Source organism: Moschus berezovskii, chromosome 14, assembly GCF_049115385.1.
Source record: "Moschus berezovskii isolate FMDL1 chromosome 14, NW_MosBer_1.0, whole genome shotgun sequence".
Classification (NCBI taxonomy): Eukaryota; Metazoa; Chordata; class Mammalia; order Artiodactyla; family Moschidae; genus Moschus; species Moschus berezovskii.
The window spans coordinates 7,917,331-7,928,889 of record NC_142473.1 but is presented as its reverse complement, the minus strand read 5'-3'; the positions used below and the strand labels follow the sequence as shown (position 1 = coordinate 7,928,889).

General features: G+C 39.7%; 1 pseudogene; it reads left to right on the top strand.

Moving 5' to 3' along the window:
• The first annotated feature begins 5,086 nt into the window (after window positions 1-5,086).
• LOC129554915 (RNA-binding protein EWS-like) lies at window positions 5,087-11,054 on the top strand (annotated as a pseudogene).
• Window positions 11,055-11,559: the final 505 nt, after the last annotated feature.

Genomic DNA, 11,559 nt, shown 5'->3' with positions numbered 1-11,559 from the left:
CGAAAACATTTAAAAATGAGAACTCATTTATCAAAGGGTTGTCATTTCATTCACTTGGAAAATGTTTATTATCTACTATGTGTCAGCTATTGAGCAAAGGGCTGGGGATATAAGGCTGAGCCAAGCAGGCATGGTCTCTGTCTCCATAGATATTAATGTCCAGTGGAAGAGACACACATTAATCAAATAATCCACCAAGCAAATATTAATTAGAAAATGTGATCACTTGAGCTCAACAAATCTCTCTCTGATGAACTTGACCTAGTCTAAGGGGTCAGAGGATGCTTCTCCAGCTAGTGTTGACTGCTGCTTGAGCTTGCTTATTGGAGACCAGGGCTGGGGATGAGGAGGAAGACAGATTCCAGGCTAGAGAGCTGCATATGCGGAGGTCCTGGGCCTGAGTCCAAAGCGTGTCTTGTGGGATGACGTGAAAGCTGGTCAGTGCTGCTGGGGAACAAATGAGAGTGAAGGGATGCGTAGATGCAACTGGAGAGCCGCCAGAGTCAGTTTTTTAGCTCTTTTACTCATTTAACAAAAGTATCAAGCACTGTGAGTCAGGCCTTGGTCTAGGCACCGGAGATTTAGTAGTAGAGCTTTTATTATTGTAGGAGATATAGATTACAAGTAAAGAAATAAGAAAAACATGTATGTGTTAGAAACAACTGCTAAGACATACATTGGAGAAGGGGAAGAGGAAGTGTGGTGAGAGTGGTAAGTTTCTGTATTTACATGGGGTGATGACTTTGGGCAACCCTTAGGAGAATGCCAGGACAAGGTATGTGAGGGGAAACACCTTTCCTGGCAGAGGTACCAGCGAAAGCTAAAGCCCTGAGGGAAAGCATGCCTATTCAGTCCAAGGAAAAGCAGCGAGGTCTGTGTGTCTGAGGCAGAACAGATGAAAGGAGGAAACAGCAGGAGGAAAAAGATAACATAAAAAAGACATTGGTAAGTGGATTAAAAACATGACCCAGCAATGTGCCATCTATAAAAAATTCAAATATAATAATACAGGGAGGTTACTCAGTTCAGTTCAGTCGCTCAGTCGTGTCTGACTCTTTGAGACCCCATGGGCTGCAGCACGCCAGTCTTCCCTGTCCATCACCAACTTCCGGAGCTTGCTCAGACTCATGTCCATCAACTCAGTGATACCATCCAACCATCTCCATCTTGCAATAGCAAAATCCACATTCTTTTCAAGTGCTCATAGAATATAAACTCAGATCAACCATATACTGTGCCATGAAACAAACTTCAACACATAGAATAATTGAAATCATACAGTGTGTTCTCTGGCCACGATGGGATGAAACTGTAAATCAATACAAGAAAGATAAAAGAAAAATTTCCAAACACATGGAAACTAAAAAACATACTACTAAATAATCGATAGGTCAAAGAAGAAAAATCTGAAGAGAAAAAATTTTAAATACATGGAATGGAATGAACATGAAAATATGAGACATTACAATTTGCAGGACAAAGCTAAGGCACTTATGAAGGGGAAATTTTGCTCAATTTTTGAAGTTTTGGAGGAGAAAATGTGAAGTCTCAAATTTATAACCCAATTTAAGACCTAGAAAAAAGTGCTAAATAAACCCCAAATAAGCATGAAATTAAAAGACGCTTACCCCTTGGAAGGAAAGTTATGACCAACCTCGATAGTATATTAAAAAGCAGAGACATTACTTTGCCAACAAAGGTCCATCTAGTCAAGGCTATGGTTTTTCCATTGGTCATGTATGGATGTGAGAGTTGGACTGTGAAGAAAGCTGATCACCGAAGAATTGATGCTTTTGAACTGTGGTGTTGGAGAAGACTCTTGAGAGTCCCTTGGACTTCGAGGAGATCCAACCAGTCCATTCTAAAGGAGATCAACCCTGAGTGTTCATTAGAAGGACTGATGCTAAAGCTGAAACTCCAATACTTTGGCCACCTCATGAGAAGAGCTGACTCACTGGAAAAGACTCTGATGTTGGGAAAGATTGGGGACAGGAGGAGAAGGGGACGACAGAGAATGAGATGGCTGGATGACATCACCGACTCAATGGACATGAGTTTGAGTGAACTCTGGGAGTTGGTGATGGACAGGGAGGCCTGGCGTGCTGTGATTCATGGGGTCTCAAAGAGTCGGACACGACTGAGCGACTGAACTGAACTGAAGCAGAAGAAAGGAAATAATAAAGATAAGAGCAGAAATCAATAAAGGAAAAAAACTGAACAATAAAGAAATAAAAGAAACAGAGTTGGTTCTTTGAAAAAAATCAATGAACCGCCAACAAGATGAACAAAGGGAGGGGGGAAAAGATGAAATTTAGTAGTATCAGGTATGAAACAGGGAATATTGTTGCAGATGGTGCTAATATCAAAAGGATAGTAAGGAAATACCATGAACAGCTCTACATACACACATGTGACAGTTTAGAGGCAGTGAACTAGTTCTTCAAAAACACAAACGAGTACAGTTCACCTAACATGAAAAAGATAATTTAAATAGACCAACAACCATAATGGTAATTGAATTTATAACTTTAAAACTTCCATAAAAGAAATTTTGAGACACAGATAGTTTCACTGGAGAATTCTCCCAACCCTTTAAAAACTAAAACCAGTTTTACACAATCTTTTCCAGAAAACAGAGAGGAGGAAATACTTGCCAATTCATTTTATGATACTATTATTACTCTGAAACCAAACTAGATAAAGACATTTATCTCTTTCCCCACAAAATGCAAGAAAAATGAAAGAAAACCATAGACTACTATCTAGGATGTAAATTAATATTGAAATCCTTAACAAAATATTAGCAACAGAATTTAGTGATATATTAAAAAGTACATATACATCATTGCTAAATATGGTTTATTTCACAGATGCAAGGCTGGTTCAGTATTTGAAAGTCAACCAGTGGAATCCAGCACATTAACAGGCTAAAGAATATGACCATATCAGTCAATGCACAAAAAACACTGAACAATATTTAATACTCATTCATAATGAAAATTCTCAGAAAAGTATAAAAGGAGAAAATTTTCTCAACTTGATGAAGAACAAATACAAAAATCCCACACTCCTATAATCCAACATTATACTTAATGTTGCAAAACTGAATGTTTTCCCTCCTAATATCAAAAATAAAATAAAGATAAAACTCTCATCATTCTTATTTCACATAATACTGAATGTTCTAGCCAGGGATTAAAGCAAGAAAATTAAATAAAAGACATACTAACCAGAAAGGAAGAAACGGTGGATGATGCCATTGCCTCAATAAAAAAATCTCAGGAAATCTAGCAAGAACTCCAAGAAATAAGTGGGTTCAGTAAAAAGTCACAGTATGGAAGATAAACACACAAAAATCCAAAGTATTTCTATATACTAGCAACAAATACACTGAAACCAGTATAAAAAACTACGTAACATTTTCAACTGCTCAAAAATTAAATACTTCACTGTATATGTAATAAAGTATACACAGGACTTTTATACTGAAAACTACAAAGCACTTATGAAAAAAATAAAAAATCTAAATAAATGTAAAGAAATATAGGGGTTCAGGAGGGGGAACTTATGTACACCCGGGGTAAATCCATGTCAATGTATGGCAAAACCAACCAATATAATATTGTAAAATAATTTGCCTCCAATAAAAAATAAATTAATTAATTAAAAAAAGAAGAAATACAGTGTCAAAGGATTGGAAGACTTAATATAGTAAAGCTGTCAACTGTCTCCAAATGGCATACAAATTGAGCACGTCTCTTATCAAAATCCTAGCAATGAACTAATTTTTGTAAATATACACAAGAGTATTTTAAAACTAGCATGGTAACCCAAAGGAACTAGAATAGTTAAAACAACTTTGATGAGAGAAAAATAGGAGGATGTATCCAATTTTAAGAATTATTATACAGCTACAGTAATCAGAACTGTATGATAGTGGCAGAAAGATAAGACACACAGATCAGAGGAACAGAACAGGGAGCCTAGAAACAGACCCACTCCACATGACTTTTGACAAAGATGCAAAAGCAATTAACTGGAGGAAAGACACTTTTTTTCAACAAACTGGTATTTGACCAATTGGACTTCCATAAGAAAAAAATACTTTAAAAAATTCGACCTAAATATATATAAAAAATTAACTCACAATGTATCACAGACTTAAATACAAAATATAAAGCTACAAAACTTTTGGAAGAAATCAAGAGATTTTTGAAACCTAGAACTAATCAAATAGTTTTAAAACTTGACATAAAAAACATACTCCATAAAAGAAAAATTAAAAATTGACTTTATAAAATTAAATAACCTGTGAAAGACCCTGTTGATAGTATGAGAAGACAGGTACAGATAAAATATTGTAAGCTGCATATTTGATAAAGGACTCTCATCTAGAACATATAAAGAAAATTCTAAACTCAATAGCAAAAAAAAATCCAATTTGAAATGCACAGAAGTAATAAAGACATTTCATCACAGAGCATATACAGACAGAAAATAAGCACATGGAAAAATGTCCAATGTCATTGGTCATCAGAGAAATGCAATTCAAAATCACAATAAAATATCAATTTACACTGTTTCTTTCGTTTAGTTGCATGGGACATTTTTGTGACTCCACAAACTGCAGTCTGCAAGGCTCCTCTGTCCATAGGATTTTGAATACTGGGGTGGGTTGCCATTTCCTTCCCCAGGGGCTCTTCCCAACCCAGGGATCCAACCCATATCTCCTGCTTGGCAGGCAGATTCTTTACCACTGAGCCACCTGGGAAGCCCTAATATTAATATGCACTAGGATGGCTTAAATAAAAACCTAGTGGCAACACTAAATGCTGGGGAAGATGCAGAGACCCTGGATCACTCATACTTTGATGGTGTAAATGTAACTGGCACAGACACTCTGGAAAATAGTTTGGAATTTCTCTAAAAACTAAATGTGCAACTTTCATATGACCCAGTATTTTAACTCCCAGGCATTTATCCTAGAGAAATAGAGATGTGTTCACACAAAAGAACTAGTGAAAGAATTGCTGTAGCAGCTTTACTAACATCAGTTCCCAACCGGAAACAGCCCATTTGTCCTTAAATGGGAAATTCGCAGGACAAGCAGTGGAATGCTCTTCACCAACAGCACATACACAACCGGGACGCATCTCCAGGGAACAGCAGCGAGCGCCGTGGCTCGCCCCTCCTTCCTGCACCCCTGCGGGCTGGCGCTGTAGTAGTGCCTAGGACCGCGGGTGCCACGCCTGTGCCTGCAGCTCCAGGAGGAAGTGAGAGGGGAAGACGGACGCTGAAGAGAGGGAAGGGGAGACCGGGTCCACACCCAAGCCGCAGCCCGGCAGGACTGCAGAGCTTCCACCAGCCACCCACTCAAGGGTGTGCCCAGGCCGCCCGGGCATATGGGCAATGAAGCTATGGGCCCTTTGAACAGCCCCCCGATGTCACCCATGTTCAGGATCAGACCACTGCGCCCTACGTGCAGACCACCTGCGCGACTTCCTGTGGACAGACTCCCTGGGCGCGCAGGCGCGGTGTCAGCCCGTCCAGGGGCATGGCACCGGGGCTTGTGATGCCACAACGGCTACAGTTACTACTCCCTACCCCACCCCGACCCCGGGCCTCTGACGCAGCTCAGTCTGCATGTGGCACTCAGTCTGCTCACCCAGCCCATGGGCAACAGTTGGCAACCACGGGGCCTGCAGGACTGTAGGCTGGTAACAATCCCCCTGAGACAAGTCAACCTCAATCTAGCACGAAGGGTTACAAGCAGCCCAGCCTTCCCCAGGTACCTGGGCGCTATCCCGTGATGCCAGTCCCATCCCCACCATCCTATCCTCCCACCAGCTCGTCCTCTGCACAGCTGACTAGTTAGGATCAGAGCAGTTCCAGCAGAACACCTGGGGGCAAACGAGCAACTATGGACAGCAGAGTAGCTACTGTGGTTGACAAAGCAGCTCCGGGGCAGCCCAAATGGGATCCCGTAGTCACACTCCAAGTCAATATCGCCAACTGAATGGCAGCTAGGGATGGCAGAGTTCATGCCCACGGGACCACCCCAGGAGCAAGGGTGTTTATGGTCAAGAGTCTGGAGGATTTTCTGGATTAGAAGAGAACCAGAGCATGAGTGACCCCGATAACCCAGGCAGGAGAAGAGGGGGATTTAGTTGTGGAGGTATGGGCAGAGGTGAGTAGGGAGGAGCACCCCAGGGAACAGGGATAATTGCAAATTTTTCCCCCTTTACCTAATTTAGTTTCATCCGTAGGATTTTCACTGGAAAGAAGGACGGAAAAACATAAGACATTTATTTCTTCATTTCCATGAATAATCTGATAAGCCCAAACTGTCCTTCAAAACGTGCAAATATCTCTGTGGTATGTCTATAGCGGCAGGTTGCTTTCTTCCTTGCCAATACACTTGGTTGGGTTGAAGAGAATAAAGAATGCTTTTGAAACTAGAGCTTTCTGTTCCCTTCATGGCTTCCAGAGGTTGAAATCCTCTGTGGGTAATAGACTTGGGAAAGAACACACAGAACCCTTCTAACAATCCCAGGTTTTTAGCTAATTGCTTCTGAATGGCTGTCTTGAAATTCCTGGAGTATGTCCTGCAGATAAGGAGTGCAGTGCTTTCCACATCGTCTGTCCTCAGCTTCTGTCTGTACTTGGGGCTGGTGGGCGTAATGATGAAGATCTTGGTCCCATCACCCTTGAACTATGGCCTGAGGTACACCTGGCACACAGAAAAGCCCAAAGTTGGTTTTTTTTTTTTAATTTTTTTAATTTTAAAAATTAATTTATTTTAATTGGAGGCTAATTACTTTACAATATTGTAGTGGTTTTTGCCATACAATGACACGAATCCACCCCAGGTGTACATGTGTTCCCCATCCTGAACCCCCTCCCACCTCCCTCCCCATCCCATTCCTCAGGGTCATCCCAGTGCACCAGCCCTGAGCACCCTGTCTCATGCATCGAACCTGGACTGGCGATCTGTTTCACATAAACCCAGAAGGTTTTTTACAGAGTTTCATATAAAATGATAGGATCACTCTCCCCTTGGGGATTTTGAGAAATCTAAATTCGTTTGACCATTTTGATTGATGGCATAATCTGGTTTAGAAAATTTTGTTTAGATCAGTAACATAACTGCTGCCTGTGCCTGCCCTTCCCCTCCGTCCTCCCATACCTTCTTCCCCTTCTGGTGCCTATACTCTGATGAAGGTGAAGTATAAGTTGTTTAATATAATCCAGAAGGCTTCATTCTATGTGTGTTTTATCCCTGTATAAAACTAGTAAAAAATTATTCAGAATGTTAATATAAGTATAAATTGTATTTGATGCCATGATTGGTTTAAGAAAAAACAGAATAGAATTTCTTTAAAAATGTACATCAAGATTAAATACATTAAAAAGTTGATCTTTTCTAAAAAGCCAGTGTCAAAAGCTTACATGACGAATCCGTGTGGTGGTGTAAATGTATCATGTCTTGACAGTATCAATGTCAACATACTGGTTGTGTTACTGTTCTATAGCTGTGCAGGACGTCACCACTGTGGAAACCAGGTAAAGGATTCCCGAGATCTCTTTGTATTATTTCTTACACCTACCTGTGAGTCTCCAATGATTTCAAAATAAAAAGTTTAATTTAAAAGTATTGATCTTCATGTTAGCATATGCATATGTTGGCATGCCTTCTGTATAGCAGAGTGATTAGGTAAAGAGTTCCCTGCTCCACAATCCTCTGCCATATCTGACCTACCATTTATTTTATTATGTTTTTACAATGGAATATAGTTGATTTACAATATGATGTCAGTTTCAGGTATATAGCATGGTGTTTCTGCAGATTATACTCCATTATAACTTATTATGAGATAAGGGGTATAATGCTCTGTGCCATATAGTGTATCCTTGTTTCTTATCTATTTTATATAATATATAGTAGTTCATATCTGTTAATACCTTACTGATAGTTTGTCTCTCCTCCCTTTCATCTCCTCTTTGGTGACCATAATTTGTTTTCTATGTAACCAAGACATGGTTGCTAACTAATTGTCTTTTGACAAATGAATGGATACAGAATACACACACACACACACACATGACCTCCCTGGTAGCTTAGATGGTAAAGAATCCCCCTACAATGCAGGAAACTCAAGTTCGATCCTTGATTCAGGAAGATACCCTGGAGGAGGGCATGGCAACCCACTCCTGTTTCCTTGCCTGGAAAATTCCATGGGCAGAGGAGCCTGGCAGGCTGTAGTCCAAAGGGTCACACAGAGTTGGGCATGACTAGAGCAACTTATTGGGCATGCGCGTGCATAGATATAGATATGTGTATATTACATGGACACACATGCACAGGCATACTATGCAGCCTTACAAAAGGAAGGAGATCCTGCCTTTTGTGACAACAGTGATGAAATGAGGGCATTATGCTAGGTGAAATGATAGACAGTGTAAAAAAAATATGACATGGTATCACTTATGGGCTTCCCAGGTGGCACTAATGGCAAATAACCCGTCTGCCAGTGCAGGAAACTCAAGAGAAGAGAAAATGGCAACCCACTCCAGTATTCTTTCTGGAGAATCCCATGGACAGAGGAGCCAAGGGGTCACAAGAACTGAACATGACCTAGCAACTAATCTACCTCCATACACACATACACAGTTCTGTCATTTGTAGCAACATGCATGGACCTAGAGATTACTATACTTAGTGAAATAAATCAGACAAAGATACTGCGTTTATCACTTATATGTGAAAATTAAAAAAAAATACAAATGAATCTATATGCAAAGCACATTCAGTTTACTTTGAGATGCTTCTCTACTGCAGTTCCTCTACAACTATTTATTGCCTTAAACTTCAAAGGCCAAATCAGCCATTGTGAGACACAATTTTGCACTACAACATTATGATAGCTTTGCTAACAATTGAGGGAAAATTGTGAAACAATTGCTCATTTTATTTAGGAATTCTTGACCTCATTTTTATTGACTTCGTTTTTGGTATCATACTCTGAGAAAATTGTCAGATATTTTGAAAGAATGATAAATAATAATAATATGATACTTAAACCTAAAAAATAAACATATTTACTAAAACCAGAGTATAGTCTGTGTTTTTAAAGAAAATGAGTGCAGGGGTGTTTATTTTTGGAAAGACTGAGGTTGTCCAGATGATGGTGCTAGAACAGTGTTTTTAAATCATGTGAGAACTGGAAACTCATTCTGGGTCATTCAATGTCATTGATGGATCCTTATTAAACACATTTTTAAATGATTTTTCCAGGCCAATCATCATTGCCATTGTTTTCATCATCAAATACATACGGGAAAGTTCACAGTCTTGTGGCTTTCACAGCAATGCCAGAAATCCTTAAAAGGCCAAGCAACCTGTTCACACCAGGAATTATTAAATTGATTTCATTTATTCATGAAGTACCTGTTTAACTTATTAAAGGGACATACTCAGAAATAGAAGAGCTTATTAAGAAGGCCAGCTGGGCATCCCCACTACAATGTAAGTATCTTTTAATGAGCTTATCAGACAGGTTCATAGCCAAGAGATTTTTTGTATGTTGTATGTAGAAAAGAAGTATTTTTTAGTTATAATCATTAACATGGGGATTAAATTAAATGAATGAAGCGGAAGTTGATTTTTACATATAAGAAAAGTAACATCTTACTAGTAGTAAAAGAAAATAAACGATATACATGTTTTATATAACTGTAGTGAAAAACAACATGGTCAGAAATCTGACTAACACTCAGTGTAGCCAGGATTCCACTTTGGTTTATGAAAGAAAGTTGACCTTGAGATTTTCAGAATTGGAAAAAATAAAACCACACAGAACAGAGAACAAATAATAGGAAGAAAAGTCTTTTTTCTTGAGTGTCTTTACGCTTGTAAAATGTACTTTATCGTTTCTCACCTGGGTGTTAAGCCTTATGTCAAGCTGAAGAACTATCAGAAGAAAGCAAAGAAACGGCTTCTCAAAAAGTGTAATTTTATTGCATACATCTGAACACTGTCTTGTAGGTGTCATACAAAGACTACAGCATATAAAAGAAACCCTTCTCAAAACATGAACTTTTTCCAACCCTCAGAATAAATGAAAATTGATGCATTTTCACACAGTACTGAAAAATAAATTCACATTCCCTCATTCTCTCTCTGTCTCTTTCACACACACACACCATTGTGAATAATTCAATCTCTTTTTAATTATCATTCTCGTCTCCTATTTCCTACTTGCCTATGATCCAGAACAGAGCTATGATGATCAATTTACACTGTACATTTTCAGAGAATTTCATATATTTTAAAGGCTTCATAAATGTATTTTATTGTTTGCTTTTAGCGCATGTCTTAGAGGTGAAAATGCTTATGATCTAGTTCCTGGATGTCAGTAAAGGAGAAATGAAGTAGATCATGCCTCCTGCAAAGTGTAGGGACCTCCAAAGAGGAAAATCCAGAACTGCAGGCATCATTTCCATGCAGATGACTCTCAGGTTTCTACCCTAAGCCGCCTAGGAGAGGCCCAGCTTTAGCGGTGTGTGCTGAGTAGCTCCAGCTGCGTGCTCCATTTGCATGTGACCCATGTGCCTAAACTCAGTTACTATCTCTTCCCCTGTGGTTTCCATATTGTGCTAATTTGCAGCATCTTTCTCCCTGGGACCCAGATGGGATGCTCAGACCCTTCTTGGACTCTCTCTGAGTTCTTTCTCACATTTCATCCAGTAGTGGGCTAATTCTGCAGATTTTATTTCTCTACAAAATATCTTGGTTGCTCTTCTCTTTGTCATTCCAATGTTACCTGTTTTCATCCAGGCCTTACTGTTTCTCAGAGAGATTGTGGCCATCAGTCTCCTCCACTTCTTTCCTCCTATTTCAGGGACGTCCACATGCTGTTGATCACTCTCCTAATCAATACCGTCAGCATCTCTCCATCCGCTACGAGTTAAGCCCCCAGTCCTCGTCTTCATCCGTCTGCTGGCTTCTCTATCCTTCAGGCCGAGTTGTGTGTGTCCCAGCCTTGCTGTCTTGACTTTTCTGAAGACACCCTAATTATCCTGCTGGCTCCTGCCCTCTCTGTGGATTAACGTACCAGACCCAACTCCTGTTGAAACCCGTTTCAGTCTTAGACGCTGTTTCCAATGCCACACTCTCCCAGAGAGCTCTCTGCCCGCCATGCGGTCCCTGCCAGGCCGTGTGCGTCTTCCTCTGATCGTTCCTTCCTCTGCACTACTGCCATTTGTGCGGGTGTCTTTCCTGTCCTGGGTTGTAAGTTTTCTGAGGACAGAATCGTTAATTCATCATCAAACTTTCCAAATATCCAGGTCTAAGAATTCAGTGCAGTGGAGAGTCTGTATTTAACTGAAGTATTAATAAAATGAATTTAAATGAAAGCAAAATTGAATATTTTTATTGTTAATTTTATCTTATGAAATTTCTTTTCCCTTACCCAGCTTTCAAACATTGCTTCAAAAAGTGCTGCTTAACAAAAACATATTTTAGTTTCCATGAAAGATTTTTATGCTTGAAAGTGAAGG